The 22671-nt window shown below is 37.1% G+C and overlaps 1 long non-coding RNA gene across 1 annotated transcript; it reads left to right on the top strand.

Annotated features, from left to right (window-relative positions):
* Window positions 1-12902: 12902 nt before the first annotated feature.
* Window positions 12903-22145, top strand: LOC126605530 (uncharacterized). The gene is made up of 9 exons (XR_007616981.1): window positions 12903-13092; window positions 13176-13335; window positions 13441-13509; window positions 14208-14266; window positions 15235-19813; window positions 19897-20056; window positions 20162-20230; window positions 20929-20987; window positions 21956-22145. It is a non-coding gene; the product is annotated as an uncharacterized LOC126605530 (long non-coding RNA).
* The last annotated feature ends 526 nt before the right edge of the window (window positions 22146-22671 follow it).

The raw sequence follows: 22671 nt of genomic DNA, 5'->3' as shown, positions 1-22671 counted from the left end.
TTTTGTTTATAACCCAGATGGGCAGTGATCCTTCATCGCCACTTTAGCTGATTATCATCCTCAATTTTAATCTGAGCTGTGATTCTTCGTCCCCTAACCCAACTCTTAGGGGAGAGCCTCAACAAGAACTTTGAGATCAGAATTTTTGGTGCAAATCGTCTGAATCAGGGGTGGGGCTTGGATTTAAGGCATTAAACTAAGGATGCGGTGAAGTTGCAGGACGAAGGAGAATGCAAGATTTGGTGAGTCAATGACTGCGTCTGAGGGACGACTGAGAACAGCGAGGCATGTTGAGGACGATGGAAACAGGACTAGCAATCCCCTTGTTTTTTAGGGGTCTCGCTAGAATCACTTAGGGTGCGTTTGATTGAACTCGTTAGCTAGGATTGGCTTAAGTCGGACTAACCCAGATTCGTTCGGACAACGGACCTCCTTAACTGGCCTTAGATAGTCCCTTGTTGAAGTAGAGGATTAGCTTGGACTACCGATTAATCTCTTCTCCCTGTTTCTCTCTCTCTCTCTCTTCTCACTTCCCCCTTAGTCGCGAATTAACCTCTCTCTGAAACCCTTATTGCGCCTCCTTCTTCCCACTATTCTTCACAGATGATATGAACCTTTGCAAATTGAAACAACCCAGAACGACTAGAACCTACAAAGGTTTTTAATTCAAAATTACCGATTCAACTTGAACACACTTTAAAATTAATTGTTGGAGGCCTTCATTTTGGTCAAGTCCAACACAGATTTGCGGTCGAGCATCTTCTCTGTCTCATTTTTTAAGTTGCAGACAAGATTGGAATTTGGATCTGGGTTCAGACAGGATGCAACAACCCCCGAGCTTGGAGAAATTGATTTAAAATTCGACCTCTCTGAGTAGTGTCGTTGTCGTTCAGTCACCATGGCTGAGAAAGTCGGGGACAGACGTTGGCGAGATGAGACTTGAGAGTTGAGAGGATGGGGGAGGTTGGTGATGAGAGCTTTTTTTTAAGTTTTTAATTTTTTTTTAAGTGATATAAAAATGACAAAATGAAATTATGAGTTCTAAATATGTTTTAATACTCGCTAGTCATACATTGCACTAAACGTTTCATAATTCTTATTCAGCTTAGTCTAAGCCAACCTAATCCAGCTTAGGACATCTCCAACCGAATGAGGGTCAGAGGGTTCCTTTTAGCCCTAAAGCCCTTCAAGAAATTATATTTTAATCAATAGTGCCAAGCCATATTTCATACTATCTCCAACTGAGGGGATCAAAGAGCCATAGGCCAAACATAATTTATTATTTTAATTGAATTAATATGGTTACTTAAATTAAACTACCTCATTAATATAAGGTTTTCGGAAATATTAAAAGAGTAATGTTATTCATACCATGTTTTTATATCACATTTCTATACCATATTAGATGACATCTGATGTGAAGAGCCATATCATTTGAAAAATTTGCAAAACCCAAAGAAATGAAGGAGAAAGACTCCTCGTATACCACAATCATCATTTAATTAACTAGTTTTTCTTAATTATTAGTTTATTAAATAATGAACTAAATTTAAAAATCTGATTAATTCAATTGATGTGGCTATCCACATCAAATGCCACCTAAGGTGGTATGAAAATGTTGTATAAAAACAGGGTATGAATAATATTACTCATATTAAAAACTACAACAACTTCAATTTAAAGATTCAACTACTTCATTTTAAAAACTACAACTTCAATTTAAAGACTACAACTTCAATTTAAAAACTACAACTTAAATAATAAGGACCACAACAACTTCAATTTAAAGACTATAATCATCATCTTCATCTACCTGATAGGAGCATATTTATGTGACTTAGTTAACTTGTTTTCTTGCATTTATGTTGTTAGTTCCTAGTTATTTTAGTATTTTAAGCTATTTTCATGTGTTTGTAGGTCCAAAGGGCTAAAGTAGCAAGAAAGTGAAATTTAGAGCATTTTGGAGCAGTTTTGGGCTTGGAATGGATAGCACATGCTTGGAGCAAGGTGGATGGACGAATTTGAAGTTCAAAGGAGGCTAGGAATGAGCAAAGAAATGAAGGAAAAAAATTCAAGACAAAAGAAATCAAGGAGCCCAGCAATAAAGAAGGAATGTTAGTCAAGTTACCTTATTTTGTCCTATCCCTTTCCTAATCCTTTACCACTTAGGTTTCAGCTGCAAAAGAGGATCCTTAATTATTTTAGGACACTTAAATAATAATTCTAGAAGACCTAAACCCATTCCTATAGGGTGCCGCACCTTTCCTTTTTTCCACATCCCCTTGCCGCATATTTCTTTCCCCTTTTCTTCAAGGACTGCCGCACCCTTCTTACCATTTTCCTCTTGGATTCTGATATTTAATTACCCTTTTTCTTTGAGGATTTGGTGTACAAATCTGTCTCCAAAATTAATTAGGGTTTTAACTCTCTTTCCCTATATATATTAAACCTTGCCGCACCTAAGGGAAATCATCACCCATTCACCATACACAATAGCCTATTTTCAGAACCATTCACCCTTGTGTCGCAATTTTGCAAGGAATGAGAGGATAACTTGGAGCTGTGCCTGCCATTCAAGATTGTTGGATTGCTGGAAAGTTTTTAGGTGTAATCCGACTTTTGTTTTCAATGTTTAATTTAAGTTATCTTTGTTTAATTGTGAACATGAGGAGCTAAACTCGTTTTAGTTAGAGGAGAATTCAAAGCCATGAACAGATTTGCAATATGAATTGATTACTACCAGTTGTGATTTCATAAATTGTGAATGCACTTTACTTAACTGTTTAATTCAGAACTTATTCTTATTTGTTGATTAAGGATGCATACTTAGTTTGCATGCATGAATTTGATGCTAGAATATAAGGGAGTTTCACCTAATTGTTATGAACTTATATTCATAAGTAGGGGAGGTTGCTAGTCACAATCGTGTTAAGTAAATTCCTGGTAGGAGTATCATGCTGTTCATAGTTACGAATGCCTTGTCAATTGATGTGAAAATTATCTTAACACACAAATTTAACCCTCTTTTATCAATTGTAGTAAAGAATGTAAGTAAGGATCGTTCTGGACCAGGGATTAGAAGGGCTTGCTAATAACCTCTAAACTGACTCAAAAACGTAAAACTAAACTTAAAAATACTTAACAAGACTCACAAGACTCAAAGCAAACTTAAAATACTCAAAACAGCTTAAAACAACTAAATAAACTTAAACTAGACACTAGGAATGACTTTGGACGAAAATTGACTTTGGACGAAAATTGACTTTTACTTGAATCAAAACATTTAAAAACACAAATTAAAACAGATTCTAACTAATTAGACACACTAAAGTAAAGGGGGATTGAGTTTTGGATGAAGTTGAAACAAACAAACAAGTATGAAAAACTAGACAAATTGTAAAACAAATTTGAGAAATAAGATGATGGATGGGATAGCTAGAGGCTTTTTCTCCACACATGACATATATGCAAATAATTCGATTTCTAGTTACTACTTCATTGAATTATGAACGACAATGCTCCAAATTAACCGTGACATCACTAGTTAACTCTCAGATTTTCCTTGTTTTATTGGATTGGATGACATCATTCGACAACCCAAAACATTCTTCAAAAGTTCCCTACATGACATCATAATAGAGATACAATCAAAGATTATTACGTTTAATGAAAATCATAAGCATTGACAAAGCACTTGCAACTATGACATCATGTTGCTTACGCTAGGAATTGAACTTAACGCGATCGTTTATAAGCGACCTTCACTACATGTGAATATAAGTTTGTAACGATTATGTGAAACTTTCTTATATTCTAGCAACGGATTTATGCATGCCAATTAAGTGTCGACTCTTAATTAACAAATACAAATAAGTTATCAATCAAATAGTTAAGCCAATTGCATTTACGATTCAAGAGTTCATAACTGGAATTTATCAAATCATATTACACACATAATCATGGCTTTGAAATCACCCCTAGCCAAGAGGGGTTTAGCCACTCATATTCACAACAAAACAAAAGAAAATGAATTTAAACATTGGAAACAAAAGAAAGAAAACACCTAAACGCTCCAATGATCCAAGTTGGACAGCAAGCACGTCCAAACATTTTCCTTCCATTCCTTTGCTACGGTACAAGGTGTTGGTAAGTGTTTAAAGGTTTGTTTGTATGGAGGAATGGATGTGTTTGGATGAAGGTTGTATTGAATGTGGCAAAGAGTGGAGAATTGTGTAGATGATGTGTGTGTGTTTTGGATTGATCTCCCCCATGATGAAGGGTGGATGAATGTATTTATAGGCTAGGGAGAGGATGTAGTGGGTGGTGGTAATGAGTGGATGTAGTGGTAGGTGAATGTGTTGGGTGGTTGAAATTAGTGGATGTAGTGGTAGGTGAATGTGTTGGGTGGTTGTAATGAGTGGATGTGTTGGGTGAAATGAGTGTATGTAGTGGTAGGTGAATGTGTTGGGTGAAATGAGTGTGCTAAAATCTATAGGGAGAGGATGATGCACAAACTTCAAATTTCGTCCATTCCTTTTGCTCCAAGCATATGCTATCCATTCCATGCCCAAAAATGCTCCAAAATGCTCCAAAATGCACTTCTTTGCCACATTAACCCTTTGGACCTACAAACACACGAAAATAACTTAAAATACTAAAATAACTACGAACTAACAACATAAATGCCAAGAAACAAGCTAACTAAGTCGCATAAATATGCTTCTATCATCAATGCTTATGATTTTCACAAAGCTTAATGATCTTGGATTGTATCTCTATTATGAAGTTCATGTAGGGAACTATTAAAGAATAATTTGGTTGCCGATGCGTTATCCATCCAATTCAATGACTTAAGAAAAATCTGAGGGTTAATTAGTGCTGGTTAATCTGGGGCATTGAGGTTCATGGTTTATTGGAAAAGCAACTGGAAATCGATTTGTATGCAAGTGTTTCATGTGTGGAGAATGACCCTCTAGCTAGCCAATCACCCATAATTTCCCCCAATTTCGTGCCAAACTTGTTTATGTCTTTAATCTACTTGTCTTTACTTTAAATTCGTCAAAAACCCAATCCCTTTTACTTTGTTGTGTCAAATTAGTTAGAATCTGCCCAAACTTGTGTTTTTAAGTGTTTTGAGTCAAGTTAAAATTAATTTTCGCCCAAATCACCCTTTAGTGTCTAGTTTGAGTCTATTTGATTATTTTGTGTTGTTTTGAGTCTCTTTAGTTTGTTTCGAGTTCTTTGAGTCTAGTTAAGTGTTTTCAGGCCTAGTTTTGTGTTTTTGAGTCAGTTTTAAGTAGATTAGCAATCCCTCCTAATCTCCGGCCTAGAACGATCCCTACTTACATCTTTACTACAATTGTCAATAAGAGGGTTTAATCTGAGTGCTAGTTTATAACACATCACTGCCATTGTAGGAGTATAGTCGGATGTAAACAACTCTCATCGGGCCATAATTTCCCTTTTTTCTTATCAAAATATGCCTTACTCATTGGACTGTAATCCAAAGTGTTCATTTGTATGTTCCTATCATCAATCTCTTCTTGTATTTGTTTTGCCCGTTCTTCGTGCCTATGGTTCCTTTCTTCCGTGGCAAAGACATTTTGCTCCACCATTAATCGCAATGGGGATGCCATTTCCTATTGAAAGGCATAATCATCCTTTGCCTTACCCTTTTCCTTCAATTTTTGGGCCTTGTTTCGTCTCGTAGCCTTAGGTATGGAGACGGATTTTCTACCCTTGTTTCTTGAATGGTAGGAGATCCTCAACTGCATTTGAGGAAACATTTTCTTACACCGCCGTAGGGCCAAATCTTTCTTGAGGTGGATCTTCAAATAACACCCACCCCTTACAAATTTCCCAACAATCGTGATGACTAAAGGGTTTCGAGTTGTCCTCCATATACAATTCCTCTACTTGGCGTACCTATAAAATATAATTACAAAAATTAAAGGAAATTAATTTATGAAATTAAATGTAATATAATTACATATTTAAAATAACTTGTAAAAACACTTACTTCGTCATAGTAATTGGCTCCGCTTTCATGTTTGCTTCCGGGCTTTAACACTTCTTCATGCCATTTATTCAAACTTGGATGAAAATGTTTTTTCCATCTTGAAGAACAACTCTGGTGGTTTCGGGAATTCGGTGGAGTGGTACCTTCGTAGAACTCATAGTACTTTTGGACGTACAAGTCCAAACACCTTCACTTGTTTGAGAACTCCCCTTTACACCATCTTTCGAGACCCATCATAAGCCCTGCAAAGAGCTTCATCTTCTTTTCGGGTCCAAACCCTACATTTCATTACAGATGTGGCCATTTGAAAATTATTGAAAAATTTGAAGAAAGATTATTGGAAGAGGTAAGAGAATAGAATGTGAAGAATTGAAATAAAATGAGGTAAGATAGTATGGAATGGTGAAAATTACGTGACAAATGGTGTAGGAATGGCTTAGGTATTTATAAGAAAACAATTTGCCCAAAAAAAAAATATTTTCAAATGCAACAGTAACCTAGCGTCAGCATGATGTCAGCTAGCTGTTGCTAACTGGCGTTATGCTAATGTTGGGTAGCCGTGTTTTTTTAATTTTGGGCTCGCCCGGGGTTGGTTGGCTGGCTCCTTTGGGCCAGCTTGTTGGTCTGTTTTCCAATTGTTGGCCCGGTGGGGCCCACGAGCCATTTGGCCTAGCTCTCGATTGGAGACGGTTTTCATGTCATTTCGAGCTATTTTTAGCCTTATAGTCATTTGGCCAGGTCGGTTGGAGATGGCCTTAATTCATGAAGCTAGTCTGTTTAGAGACAGTTCGGTGCAACAAAAGCACCTTTAGTGAAGCTGTTAATCCACATGAGTCCCACTTAGTCCTTGCTTGCACCAAATACAGACTAGTAATCCTGGCTAAGCCAGTCTAGTCTAGTGAAACTTAGTGAAGCCAAACAAACTCACCCTTAAAGTTTTGATCATTGGAAAGTGGGAGAATAACAACATTGCATCACATTTATGAGTAATTAGGCAAAATTTATAATAGTTTTGTAACTTTTTACTTTTAACTTTTAAGTTCAGTATTTGTCCCCATAAAATTTATAACTCCAAATGACTTTTTTTTATTTACGATTTTTTTACAAACAATAGTGTTAGTAAGTTAAATAATTGGGTAAATTACATAATACCTCCTCATGTTTGAGGTCTATTACAACCCCATACAACATCTTTAAAACATTTCACTTTCATACCTCACGTACTATTTTATTTCAAAATAATACCTCCGTTAGATTTTCCATCTATTGGTCTGTTAAATGCTGACGCGGCTGCCACATTTGTGCTAATGTGGCTGCCACGTGGCAATTTTTTTAATACATTAAAAATATTATAATATTAACCCTATTAAAAAAAAAAAAAACCAGAAAAACCAAAACCCAGAAATCCTTCCCCGCAAACCCACATCCCACCCCCACCCCCTTACCCATCTCTTCCTTCCCATCCGTCCATCCCCTCCACCCCTCCATCCATCCCCTCCACCCTTTAATCCCTTCCACTCGAGCACCCCTCAGCCCGGGTCCCACCTCAACGTCTCTCTCTCTTCGACCCTTCCAACCTCAACCTCTCATGCCTCACCTCCCCCAACCTTCTGCCATGTTTCTCGAGTTCGACGACTCCTCGGGGGGCCAACCACCCAACCCTTTCTCTTTGTCCCTTACGATGGGCAGATCTGGGATTTCAAAATTTTGCATTTCTGGGTTTTTAATTCCAACACCCAAACTCTCAGCTGAAAAAAGCAGAAGAATTTCCAGATGCAGAAGCACCCAATTTCAAACCCTAATCCCCAAATTGCTCATCTACATAAATAAATTTCAGACCCTAATCCCCAAATTGATGCTCTACTAAAATAAATTTCAAACCCTAATACCTGGAGAATTGACCGTGTTGCGGATAGTCTGAGAAACCATGGCAGCCTCTTTGTGGATCACGAACTCGAACCACATCCAAAACTACGAGGTCTAATTCCTCTTCGAGTTCTTTGACTCTTGCGCAAATTGGACGGATTTTCGAGTGGAACTGTTCGCCATGGCCTGCAGCAACGCCGCGACCAAGTTGCTTGGTGAGGCTGAGATGGACACATCACAAAAGAGAAAGAAAGAGAGGAGGCTGAGATAGCGATGGCGTCGTCGTCAAATCCAACGAATGAGGGATTGGTGTTCCAAAAAATCACAGCCAACAACTTGAAAAATCATATGCCTTTGCCTCCCATCAACGACGAAAAAGAGAGCCAGCTCCGATTAGGGTGTTGGTGGTTATGGCTTTTTGTAAATGGGAGTTGCAGAAAGGTGAGGGGAAGGAAGGGGATATGGGTTCGGGTTTTTCTGGGTTTTTTTTTTTATAATTTTTTTTAATTGGGTTAATATTATAATATTTTTAATGTATAAAAAAATATTTTTTTTGCCACATGGTAGCCACATCACCATAAATGTGGCAACCAAGGTATTAAATATCGGTAATATCGGAAATATCGATAGTCCGAAAACACGGAAATATCGAGATAATATCGATATCGATAAAAATTACATGGAAACCACGGAAATTGAAAGAAAAACTTGGAAATTTTTATTGAAACTTTGCAGGATGTTTATTTAGTCAATTATCTATTAGTTTATCACAAAAAATTGGAAGGAAATGCATTGCATGATGGATTTAACGTTATCAAGTTGATTATATAGCGAGCTGACAAACATTGTGAGTGTAGAAAATATGTAGTAATTAATGAAAGAAGTCTAAACACACAATAATCATCTATATATAATGAATTAGTACAATATTTTACACTTTATACATTGCATGGTAAGATACATGAGTGACTTAGTACCACATAGAGTTCCTATGAGGTTCAAATTTTTCACTATCTTCATCATCTCTATGTGTAGAGTGAGTGTATTGTGAATAGTAGTTATCAAATGATAAATCCCCAAAATAGTTTTGCATGTAATTGTTAACATGCCACCCATATGGATCCGAAATTGGTTGACCTTGTCCATAAGCAAAATCATTTGAAGATTGAGTCTCAGATTGTTTCCATGAGTCACTTGATTCCATCCCAACAGGATTGGGATATGAAGGGTAGGGAAATGGTTGGTTATGAGTATAACCATAGTTACTACTTCCCAATCCAACAGAGTCCGAAGTTATAGATAACGAGTCATCTTCTTGACTTGACAAAATCCCCTTGCCTCTTTCTCTACGAGTATAGTATTTCCCTATGACACCAATTCCTGGTCCTGCCCGTCTATTGCCATGGTCATCATCCTGTGTTGCTTGCGTGAAGTTTGCCTCACCAATAAAGGGGCTTATAAATCCGGAAGGTGGTCCAACATAGTTTCCATATCCACCACCACTACCTCCAGCTCCACTATATCCTTCATCATTCCCACCTCCGGTGGTAGGTGAGTTTGCTGATCTTGTACTAGAGCTATCATTAGTATCATCACGATGTTGTGGTTGTGTAGGATTGGAAGAAGGTTGAATTCCAGTGTTTCTTGGTCTTGGGCGTAAAAGTTCTTCCAAAGAGTCAGCGTTGCTAGATCCCACCTCCCCCTCTAATACTCTTTCTACATTTATCCCTTCATTACGTGTTTCTTCAGCAACTCTGGGAGCTGGGTTGCCTTCATCATCATCTAAATGAAGAGGTCTAATCCATTGATAAAGTTGGTTACCTTCCGTATCATCATCTTCACCAACAATATCAAACACATCTAGTGGGTCACCACGGTCGACATGATCTATTTATGCTTCCTTATCTCGAATTTGAAGCTTCATGTTGTAGTAGCAATAAACTAATTTTTCCAACCTACTATAAGCCAACCTATTTCTTTGGTTTGTGTGTATGAGTGCAAATGTGCTCCAATTTCTTTCACAACCAGATGAGGAAGTTGTTTGTGACAATACTTTGATTGCTAACTTTCTCACAATTGGTGCATCGGTCCCATACATGATCCACCATTTAGCTACAATGAAAAACAATGTTGATAAGCCTAATAACTCCAACAAATTCTATTATAAACTTATAGTGAAACATGTTTACACTCACTAGGAGACATTGTTGTTCGAGCAGCAATTGATGTTGGTTCTCCAAAAGTTCTTCTTGCATCTTTAAACCATGTTAGCTGAATTTAATAAATCGTGTTAGTTTAATCCAACAAAGTAATTATTATAATTTAAGTAATTGTGTACCTCATTTCCAAATTGGCCAACTGCTGGTGATGCAGGGTCTAATTTAGAGTATACATTATGTACGGCACGTATAAAGGTACCATCATCTTCAACATCAGGTCTGTATTGGTATCGAGGATTCAAATAATATGCTGTTCAAAGAAACACATACTCTAATAAGAGAAATAATACTTATGCAACTAAAGAAATGAATTGCAAATTATGACATAATTTATACCTGCTCCATGCAAATCGTGGTATAATGTTTTATACCATCGGTCTTCAATTATCTTTATGACCCACCTTGCACCATGTTTTCTTTCCAATTCATCCTTCACTACACGCATTAACTCATATACTGCCCCCATAGTAGGATACACTTCTGTGTCAACAATCCATAAAACCTTGTAAAGAGGTTCAAACACTTGGCACACATGTTCTGATTGAGTCCAAAAAGCATGATCAAGCACTATACTTTCCACCATACGACATGTATTTGAGCGGCTGAAATTGTGGTTAGCCCAATCCTCACTAGTGAATAGTTGCTTCAACCCTGCTTTCTTCTTAAGTAGGCTGTCTAATGCAATATAGTTGGTGGCGAATCGAGTGGTAGCTGGACGAATAATTTCTCCTTTGCAAAATTCACGCATCTTTGCCAACAACCAACCGTGATTGTAAATATAATTTGTGATCGTTCTAGCTCTTTTGACCACAGTAGAAACATTCTCTCTCTTCCCCATTGCCTCAAACATGAGATCAATACAATGTACTGCACATGATGTCCAAAACACATTATGATGCTTCATTAACTTTTTTCCAGCTTTGACAAATGCAGAACCGTTGTCGGTCACGACTTGGACAACATTATGCTCTCCCACCTCCATGATTACATCCCTCAATAATTTGTAAATATACTTGTAGTTCTTTATATGGTCTGAAGCATCAACAGACTTCAAAAAAATTATCTTTCCCTTGGAGTATACCATGAAGTTTATGATAGACAATCTGGTCGGGTCGGTCCATCCGTCACACATGATTGTGCAACCATTAGTTTCCCACTTTGACCTTAACTTGTTAACATACTCGCCAATGTCTTTATACTCCATATCCAAATATTTGTTTCTTATCTCATAGGGAGTGGGAGGTTGTACTCCAACACCGGCCTGTTGACATCCCACTACCATATTTTTGAAATGATGTGATGATGCTTTCTCAGCAGGGACATTTTCATAGATAAAGAACTTGCTAATTAGACGTCCCATTCCCTCCTTCACATTACCTCCAGTGAAATAACTCCAAACACTCTTTTGACGTGCTTTGGATGACTTATATAAACTTGGGGCTATTGGTGGTGTTGGTTGTGATTCTCTAAGACTGCCTCACCGTCTCATTTGTGCACCACCACTTGTCCCGGAACCTTGTGCTCTATTAGCAATTTTATGAAGGTGTTCTCTTTCCCATGCTGACTATTTGGAGCCACGTAATGCTTGTTTCAAACTGCGTTGTTCTTCAGGTCCCATGTCATCATCACATTCGTCCTCATCGTCATCATCATCACTGTCAACCGCTTGGCCATAGACTTCTCCTTGTAGCCCAGCTCGAATATTTTCCATTCCATGTGTTATCTTTTCCTTTTGCTGTTTTTTATTTTTTAATAATGTGCTGATGAATGCCTTCACTTCTGGGGGGACATTATCACATCGTTGGACATTTTTTGCTGGATCTAATCCACTAAGATGGTACTTAAGTCATGTCACTCCGCCACTCTTCATTACCCGACCACAATATTTGCAAATTGTGCCATGTTTGTTTCCGTCTATTGGGTCTCCATGTTCCCAAGCTGGATCACGTTTAGTAACTTCACTGGACATCTTAAACGTACCTATATTTATTTTTCATGAAAATTAGACAATTATTTTTTGATAAAATAAGAGAACCTAAATAATAAAGTTATTCTATAGAAGAATTAAATACGAAGTAAAGAAAATGATTGTAAAAATTTAAGTAATTATACAAATAATATGGAATAATAAAACCTAATATTAATGAATAATAATCCAATTTGATAAAAAAATAATCCTAATATAAAACATGGTGATGAATAATAATCCAATTTGATAATAATCCAATTTAATGAATAATCCAATTTGATAATAATCCAATTTAATGAATAATAATCCAATTTGATAATAAAAAAACCTAATATTAATGAATAATAATCCAATTTGATAATAAAACCTAATATTAATGAATAATAATCCAATTTGATAAATTAATAATCCTAATATAAAACATGGTGATGAATAATAATCCAATTTGATAATAATCCAATTTAATGAATAATCCAATTTGATAATAATCCAATTTAATGAATAATAATCCAATTTGATAAAAAAAAACCTAATATTAATGAATAATAATCCAATTTGATAATAATCCAATTTAATGAATAATCCAATTTAATGAATAATAATCCAATTTGATAATTGTCACAGCCCGTTCCAAATTATTATATTCGTGGCTGTGAATGGACGAAATTGCCCTTAAGAAATACTAAATTTGTGAAGCTCAGGTTGCTAATTATCTAGGTTCCTAAGTTTGAAAATAAAATTGAATTTAATAAGGATGGAACTTAGATTTTTAGGTTAAAATGTTAAAGTTTGGTGTTTGGAGATTGGAATAAAGACCACGTGGGATCCCCTCAAAACCCTCCTCATTTCCCGTTCACTGTCTTTCTCTCTCCTCCTTCACGATTTCTCACTCTCTCTGTCTCTCTCCTTCGAACTCACACGGACCACCACCAAAACCACCCTAAATCTATACCAACGTCAAGTTTGAGACCACCATTGGAATCCTGAGGACTTCACGATCACGTTGGTATCCATTTCAGGTAAGTTTTACTTCGGAAAACCTAGATTCTAAACTCCCCATGAAAGTGTACTGTTCATGAGCTTTGAATTGGTTGCTTTTTAGGACAATCCAAGCTCATAGTGAGCTTAGTGAGGTCCCAAGGAAGCTCGGAGTGCTTCGTTGGAAGTTTTTGGACGTAAGAACACGGAGATCGACAAGTTCAAAGTTTGGCCGGAGCTTTCGAGGCTTTTTCCGGCGAATCCCCGGCGAGTTAGGAGTCGAGGTAGGTATCAATCTCTTCGTCTCGTCAAGTACTACAACTTTCCTTTTTGTTTCACTCAATTTCGTTGAGTATTGAAGAAGTTATACTCATTTGAAAAATACCCAGTTTCCGGCGACCTCCGAGGCTTTCGAGGCAGTTTCCGGCCAAACCACGGCGAACTAGGTGTTGTGCAAGGTACCATTATCTTTGTCTCTTCAAGGGCTACAACTTTCGTTTTTGAATCACTTAATTGCGTTGAGAAATGACAAAGTTATGGCAATTTGAAAAACTGTTCAGAAAACGGCCGCCGGAAAAACCAGTCCGGCGACCCAAGGAAGAAGAAGGTGCTACAGTAAAAATAAAAAATAAAAATAAAATTATTTTAAAAATATGTCGACGTCCGTGACGTCGAGTAGATCACTGTGGTATATTCATATACCTAAATTGAACATCGTATGAGAAAGTTATTGAAGATTGTTGGTTAGGTGTTCAAATAACGTTTTATAGTTTTCACATTTAGGTGAAAATGTGAATTGATGATCCGACCGTTGGATCATCACCAAACTTTGATACGTTATAATACGTAATATTTGAGGATTATTGGAACTTACGGATTGGGAATCCGAGTTACGGATCTTCCGGAATTGGAATTGTAAGTCCATAATATAAAATGTTAACCGTCACTTAGTTTTGGAAATTGACGGAAATCCAACCGTTGGATGGTAATGAAATTTTAGGATGTTATCCTAGAGATATATTGTGGACCTCTGGAAGTTATGGATTTAAAATCTGAGTGGCAGATCTTCCGGATCGAACTACGTAGTGACGTATTTTATATAAGTTATGTATTCTATCGATATGAATTCTGAGCCTGGATTTGATTACTATTCTAGGCGGCGATCGTCATGACGCCTTGATGTGTGGTGCTAGGGAGTTGTTGGATGAACTCCAGGTGAGTGGGCAGTTTTGTTTTCCGTATATATATATATACTTAACGTTTTCCCAGAAATTGAAAATGCATGAAATTATGTTTAAAATGAAATGCATATGAGTTATGTGGAAAAACGGGAAGTGAAATACCATGCATAGAATTGATATGAAAAGTATATAGAAATGTGAGTTGAAATGCCATGTATGAATTGGTGCGGTGGACGCACAGGTAAGAATTGATTTATGATGCATATGTATGAATTGGTGCGGTGGACGCACAGGTAAGAATTGATTTATGATGCATATGTATGAAATGGTGCGGTGGACGCACAGATGAGTATTTAATTACTGTTATGATGATGATGATATATATTGAGCTCAAATCCTGCACCATGGTTTAGTGCTTATAGTATTCACCGCATCGCACGCTCGCCTTGGATCCAAGTAGATGCTAGTCGTACAGTCCACGCGGAGTGGGTACGACAGACCAGTCGCGAGAGTGTTAGTGAGATTCCGACTGGTGGGTGACCTTAGATTATGTGCACAGATGATTTATGAGAAGCACTAGAGCGTAACTTGTGTGCAGAAGGCCGGACGGGTCACAGAGGTGACTCCGGTAGAGTGATAATGATAGATTTTGAGCTCTAGGTTCAACCGTATAGGGCTATTAGAGGGCCTACGGTTGATTACTTTCTTGCACCTGATATGATTATGTTGATGCATTCATACCTTATTACTGTTGAGATGATGTGGCATGGCATAATTAATATGAGGAAATGTTGAGATGACATGGCATGGCATGATTGATAAAGAGATAATGTTGAGATAGTAAAAATGAAGTTTTGAGAATATATATGTATATTTATATTTTACATTTCTGGGAAAGTATACAGGTTTTACGGAGAGGGGTTACAACGTTTTGAGAAATGTTTGGATTTGGAAAAGAATTGTTTTACTGACCCACTCAATTTTGGTTTTGCGCCCCTCCAGGTTCAGGAATCACAAAGGTGTGGTGACTACGAGGAATTCGACGGTGTTCTGACAGATTGGACAAAATTAGGACTCACCTTCGGGTATATCAACTTATAAATTGTATAATTAAAGCTTCCGTACTGTGCAAATGGTTACGTCACTCTCACGTGACGGCCAGCATGCCCTCCTTCGGGACGGGGTGTGTCAGTTGGTATCAGAGCATGGTTGCAATCTTGGACATCTTGAGAAGTTTCTAGTGAATTCTGTCAGAACTACACCGCCTCGTAGCAAGCCACTTAGTTAGAGGAATTTAGTCTCCCTAATATAGCGGTTTAGGGGAAACTATTATTATGGTGATTCAGTCTATTATAAAAAGGGACATTTTAAGACGGGTTATGAGTTGAATTTGAATCACCTTATGAAATGATGAACCTGAGGGAACGAAGTAACGGTTTAACCATTTGGAAAAGATGTTTCAGATTATGCAAGTCAAAGGAAATTTCCTTCTGACAGGGGGTCGAGACGACTACCTGGTTTTGGGTATGAATTTGCATCCTGGTGGAAACAGGAATGTTAATTGTTGTCACCAGAGGAATCAGCCGATTTAAAATTTTTTAAGGAAAAGTTTATCCCTCCGGCATTTATCGATGGTAGTAAACAAGAATTTACAAATATGAGACAAGGAAGGTGATGATCGAGGGATATTATAGAAAGTTTTCAGACTAGCCTCGTTCCATCCAGATATTGTTGTTAATTTGGTGGAGGTGTTATGTTGTTTTAAGCTGGGTGACAAAAGGGAAGTGGTATTTTGGGTGACCACTATCCATTATACTTCTTACCAGGAATATACGAGATGCTGTTGAGTCTTGAGGACTCTGAGAACATGATCAACGAGAATAAAGAAGAATAAGAAATGAATGGGAATTAAAAGAAGACGATAAAGTTAATGATTCGTCTTATCAAGGATATAGAAAGATTCAGAGCTTCGAAAGAAGTGAAGCTAGAGTTAATTCTTCCAGCTGAGGTTTTAATGTCGCTGGTCAGAGTAAAAGTGATGGATATACTGGTAATCCCAGATATTTGAGACAAGGTGTCTCGAGTAAAGGAAATGTACTTTGTGCTGCAGGTACAAAAATTAACACTTTGGGAAGTGTGAAATTAATGAATGTGTTTATGTGAACAGAGGGGACACAGAATTGTGAATCGTCCATAGAATCAGTTGTACCCAACAGTTTTCTATGACATCGTAGTGTCGATTCAGCAAGTTTATGAACTTAGTAGTTTGGTCGGATTGACCGTGGGTACAGAGAGATTTGATGAGTTATATGTTCAGCTGTACAGACCATGAGAGGTGGATCTGGCTGACGCATGAGAAATTGGTGAGTTATAGGCTCGGCCGTACCGACCACGCGGAGTGGATCCGGCCGACGTATTATTGAGATAAGAGTTGAATCAACCGTATTGGTCATTCTAGTTGACTTCGGCTGATATATTTCTTATTATGTATGTTATTACCTAGAGAGTAGTAAACAAATGTAGTTGAGACGAGTGTATGTATTTTGCATTGAGTGACAAAATAGTAATGTTATATCTTTGTGAGTGGTTGCCTACTTATCGAGACAACGATGATTTATCAGTATTGCGGGCTGCAGACCGTAATATTAATAACTCATTCGTGGATTCGTTAAGTAAGTAAACCGGTAGATTATTTTGTACTTATTCAGAATGCTTAGTAGTAATAGAGTATGTATTGTGTCGGTTAAATTATTTCCATTAGATTGGTTGGTTATAATTGTGACAAGACGGAATGTTAAGGGAAACCAGTACTTTCCATCGATCTGGATGACCAGAGATTACTTTTGTAAGTATGCAAAGTGGATTGAGTTCAGCCATTATTTATGCTGTGAGAGCAAAGAGATTGTTTTCGAAGGGCTGTCAAAAATACTTAGCTCATGTGGTGCTAAATGATGTTGTTTGGAGTAGTGTGAATAATGTCGAAAGAGTTAGACTTTTCTTGATGTCTTCTCTGAAAGTATACCTGGATTGTCTTCAGGCAGAGATATGAGGTTCATTATTGATTTGTTGCCAGGTATAAATTTATGTTAAAGATTGGTTCATGATGAGTTAAGGGAATTGGAAATTCAATTGAAAGAATTGGTTGATAAAAGTTTCATTCAACCTAGTACAACACTTTTGAGGAGCACCAGTTTGTTGGTGAGAAAGAAAATGGACTTAGAGATTGTTCATTGATTATAGACAATGAAGTCGGGTAACGATTAAGAACCGTTATCCATGGTGATGTACTGATGTTTATTTAACCAGCTCAGAAGTAATTGCGAAGATTCAAAGATTGAATTGAGATCTGGTTACTATCAATTGAATATTATAAGTGACGTTGATCATAAGATGGTTTCTGGACTTGTTATGGTCCTTATGAAGTTTGGTGATGCTATGTGGATACTCATGCTGTTTTATGAGTTGATGGATGAAGTATTCCAATAATGCCTTGATAATTGATATCATTTTCATTGAAGATATTCTGGCATATTCTGAGCCAGAGCAGAGCATGTAAACGTATTAAGTCGGTAGAACAAAGATTGGAAGAATGTCGATTGTATGCTAAGTTTAGCAAATGCGAATGTTGGATGAATCAAGCAGCATTTCTGGGATATGTTATATATTCTTAAGGTATTCAAGTGAATCCTTAAAAGGTAACAGAAATTAAAATTTGGAACAACCACGAGTCGTAATTGAGATTTGGAATTTCTTAGCTTACCAGGCTATTTTGGATGGTTGTGAAAGAATTTTTAGTCATTGCTTTGTCATTAACGAGACTGATGAGAAAAGAGGTTATGTATGAGTGGGAAGGAATTGTAAGCAAAGGATTCAACAACTGAAGTATTTCCTCACTCATGCACGTATTTTGGTATTCCCAGAGAATAGTGGTAATCATAAATTTTTAGTGATGTTTCTTGAATGGTATTGGAGGCATGTTGATGCAAATGTTAGGGTGATTGCATACGTTTCACGATAAATGGAATCTCATAAGATGAATTACCCTACTGGTGATTTGGAAGTCACGATTACCATCCTTGCTGTGAAGTTATGGAGACATTATATTTTAGTGAGAATGCAAGATTTTACAAATCAAAAGAGTCTTCAATATCCATTACTTGGAAGGATTTTGATATGAGGTAGCGAAAGTGAATTGTATTGCTTAATGAACATGATTGTACGATCAGGGTGATCGTAAAGTTTGTTCTAGCTGAAGCACTTGATAAGAAGACTGCAGTAAGAATTAATATCTGGTACGCTTGCCAAGATTATCTTCTTGTGGATTGGAAATCAACTAAAGTAAAGTTAAGAATGAAATATCGAGAAGAAGTTATACTTGCTAAGTTTCAAGTTAGGCCTTTTGGTAAGGTCGTACTCGAGACTCAAATGGTATGTGGATACAAGAAAACAAAAAGTATGTGCCTAATGCTGAGGATTTGAAGCAAGCAAATATTGGACGAAGTTCACTGTTCAACTTCTGCAATATTCCGAAAGTAATAAGGTTTATCATACCATTCGACATTTTTATTGGTCAGCGGATTGAGGCAGAAAGAAATAAACCTTTGGATTGAGACAGCTATTTTCTGTTTCGAAACGGAAATGGAAAGAGAATTGGATTACGGAACTGCTAAGTTTCTTAAGTATGTTGGTTGCGCAGTTTCCAAAGTGAAGCCATAAGGTTCATGAAGTGTGTCATGTGTGTGTTTTGTTGACTTGTGAATGGAATATTTCTGGGTAGAGAAAGATTCGATCGAGAAAGAGTTTTAGTAGACCCTGAGACTATGGATGAGTCTCCTAAAAGTATTCAGGTGATTAAGTTAACCTAAAAGTAACCAGGAATGACAAAAGACATCAACAGATGGATATGCCACTAATCGAGTATATAAGGTAAATGGTTTTATATTTTAGAAGTGTTCACCTTAGAAAAGTAGAATTTGGATTGGAAAAAGAAGGTCCTGAGAGTTAAGATAGAGTAAATGGTAAAAGTTTTGTGAAGGAATCATTCAGTGGAAGAAAATTACGTGGGAGAAAAAGAATCGGATGAAAAAAAAACTTACCGAGGTTGGTATAAGTGTTGATGAATTGGTTGGTTGCTGGAATTTCGGGGACGAAATTCTATAAGGAGGGAAGATTGTCACAGCCCGTTCCAAATTATTATATTCGTGGCTGTGAATGAACGAAATTGCCCTTAAGAAATACTAAATTTGTGAAGCTCAGGTTGCTAATTATCTAGGTTCCTAAGTTTGAAAATAAAATGGAATTTAATAAGGATGGAACTTAGATTTTTAGGTTAAAATGTTAAAGTTTGGTGTTTGGAGATTGGAATAAGGACCACGTGGGATCCCCACATCCCTCAAAACCCTCCTCATTTCCCGTTCACTGTCTTTCTCTCTCCTCCTTCACGATTTCTCACTCTCTCTGTCTCTCTCCTTCGAACTCACACGGACCACCACCAAAACCACCCTAAATCTATACCAACGTCAAGTTTGAGACCACCATTGGAATCCTGAGGACTTCACGATCACGTTGGTATCCATTTCAGGTAAGTTTTACTTCGGAAAACCTAGATTCTAAACTCCCCATGAAAGTGTACTGTTCATGAGCTTTGAATTGGTTGCTTTTTAGGACAATCCAAGCTCATAGTGAGCTTAGTGAGGTCCCAAGGAAGCTCGGAGTGCTTCGTTGGAAGTTTTTGGACGTAAGAACACGGAGATCGACAAGTTCAAAGTTTGGCCGGAGCTTTCGAGGCTTTTTCCGGCGAATCCCCGGCGAGTTAGGAGTCGAGGTAGGTATCAATCTCTTCGTCTCGTCAAGTACTACAACTTTCCTTTTTGTTTCACTCAATTTCGTTGAGTATTGAAGAAGTTATACTCATTTGAAAAATACCCAGTTTCCGGCGACCTCCGAGGCTTTCGAGGCAGTTTCCGGCCAAACCACGGCGAACTAGGTGTTGTGCAAGGTACCATTATCTTTGTCTCTTCAAGGGTTACAACTTTCGTTTTTGAATCACTTAATTTCGTTGAGAAATGACAAAGTTATGGCAATTTGAAAAACTGTTCAGAAAACGGCCGCCGGAAAAACCAGTCCGGCGACCCAAGGAAGAAGAAGGTGCTACAGTAAAAATAAAAAATAAAAATAAAATTATTTTAAAAATATGTCGACGTCCGTGACGTCGAGTAGATCACTGTGGTATATTCATATACCTAAATTGAACATCGTATGAGAAAGTTATTGAAGATTGTTGGTTAGGTGTTCAAATAACGTTTTATAGTTTTCACATTTAGGTGAAAATGTGAATTGATGATCCGACCGTTGGATCATCACCAAACTTTGATACGTTATAATACGTAATATTTGAGGATTATTGGAACTTACGGATTGGGAATCCGAGTTACGGATCTTCCGGAATTGGAATTGTAAGTCCATAATATAAAATGTTAACCGTCACTTAGTTTTGGAAATTGACGGAAATCCAACCGTTGGATGGTAATGAAATTTTAGGATGTTATCCTAGAGATATATTGTGGACCTCTGGAAGTTATGGATTTAAAATCTGAGTGGCAGATCTTCCGGATCGAACTACGTAGTGACGTATTTTATATAAGTTATGTATTCTATCGATATGAATTCTGAGCCTGGATTTGATTACTATTCTAGGCGGCGATCGTCATGACGCCTTGATGTGTGGTGCTAGGGAGTTGTTGGATGAACTCCAGGTGAGTGGGCAGTTTTGTTTTCCGTATATATATATATACTTAACGTTTTCCCAGAAATTGAAAATGCATGAAATTATGTTTAAAATGAAATGCATATGAGTTATGTGGAAAAACGGGAAGTGAAATACCATGCATAGAATTGATATGAAAAGTATATAGAAATGTGAGTTGAAATGCCATGTATGAATTGGTGCGGTGGACGCACAGGTAAGAATTGATTTATGATGCATATGTATGAATTGGTGCGGTGGACGCACAGGTAAGAATTGATTTATGATGCATATGTATGAAATGGTGCGGTGGACGCACAGATGAGTATTTAATTACTGTTATGATGATGATGATATATATTGAGCTCAAATCCTGCACCATGGTTTAGTGCTTATAGTATTCACCGCATCGCACGCTCGCCTTGGATCCAAGTAGATGCTAGTCGTACAGTCCACGCGGAGTGGGTACGACAGACCAGTCGCGAGAGTGTTAGTGAGATTCCGACTGGTGGGTGACCTTAGATTATGTGCACAGATGATTTATGAGAAGCACTAGAGCGTAACTTGTGTGCAGAAGGCCGGACGGGTCACAGAGGTGACTCCGGTAGAGTGATAATGATAGATTTTGAGCTCTAGGTTCAACCGTATAGGGCTATTAGAGGGCCTACGGTTGATTACTTTCTTGCACCTGATATGATTATGTTGATGCATTCATACCTTATTACTGTTGAGATGATGTGGCATGGCATAATTAATATGAGGAAATGTTGAGATGACATGGCATGGCATGATTGATAAAGAGATAATGTTGAGATAGTAAAAATGAAGTTTTGAGAATATATATGTATATTTATATTTTACATTTCTGGGAAAGTATACAGGTTTTACGGAGAGGGGTTACAACGTTTTGAGAAATGTTTGGATTTGGAAAAGAATTGTTTTACTGACCCACTCAATTTTGGTTTTGCGCCCCTCCAGGTTCAGGAATCACAAAGGTGTGGTGACTACGAGGAATTCGACGGTGTTCTGACAGATTGGACAAAATTAGGACTCACCTTCGGGTATATCAACTTATAAATTGTATAATTAAAGCTTCCGTACTGTGCAAATGGTTACGTCACTCTCACGTGACGGCCAGCATGCCCTCCTTCGGGACGGGGTGTGTCAATAATAATCCAATTTAATGAATAATAATCCAATTTGATAATAATCCAATTTAATGAATAATAATCCAATTTGATAATAAAAAAAACCTAATATTAATGAATAATAATCCAATTTGATAATAAAACCTAATATTAATAATAAATAACATTAAACATATTAAAATTATCCTAGGGAATAATTATACAACATTACTTAATTACTTAAGTATATTAACATGTAATTGTTAACATTACTTAATTACTTACAAAAATTAACATGCAAGTATTAATTACTTAAAAAAATTAACATACGAGTCCACACAAATTTTTTGTTGTTGTATAAATTACAATAATATAAATATAAGTTTGTAATGTCACAGCCCGTCCCGGGATTTTTTTTTATATCGGGGACGTGAAATGACGAAATTACCCTTGACGGGCATTAAGGTATGTGTGCGTGTGACATTATTTAGACTCAAATTTCATAAACTTTGGAAAAATCTTATGTGGGGTATAATTTTGTGGTTAAGGAATTAGGAAAAGAAATGG

This window comes from Malus sylvestris, chromosome 15, assembly GCF_916048215.2.
Source record: "Malus sylvestris chromosome 15, drMalSylv7.2, whole genome shotgun sequence".
NCBI lineage: Eukaryota > Viridiplantae > Streptophyta > Magnoliopsida > Rosales > Rosaceae > Malus > Malus sylvestris.
The sequence above is the reverse complement of the archived record's forward strand: the minus strand, read 5'-3'. Positions and strand labels throughout refer to the sequence as shown.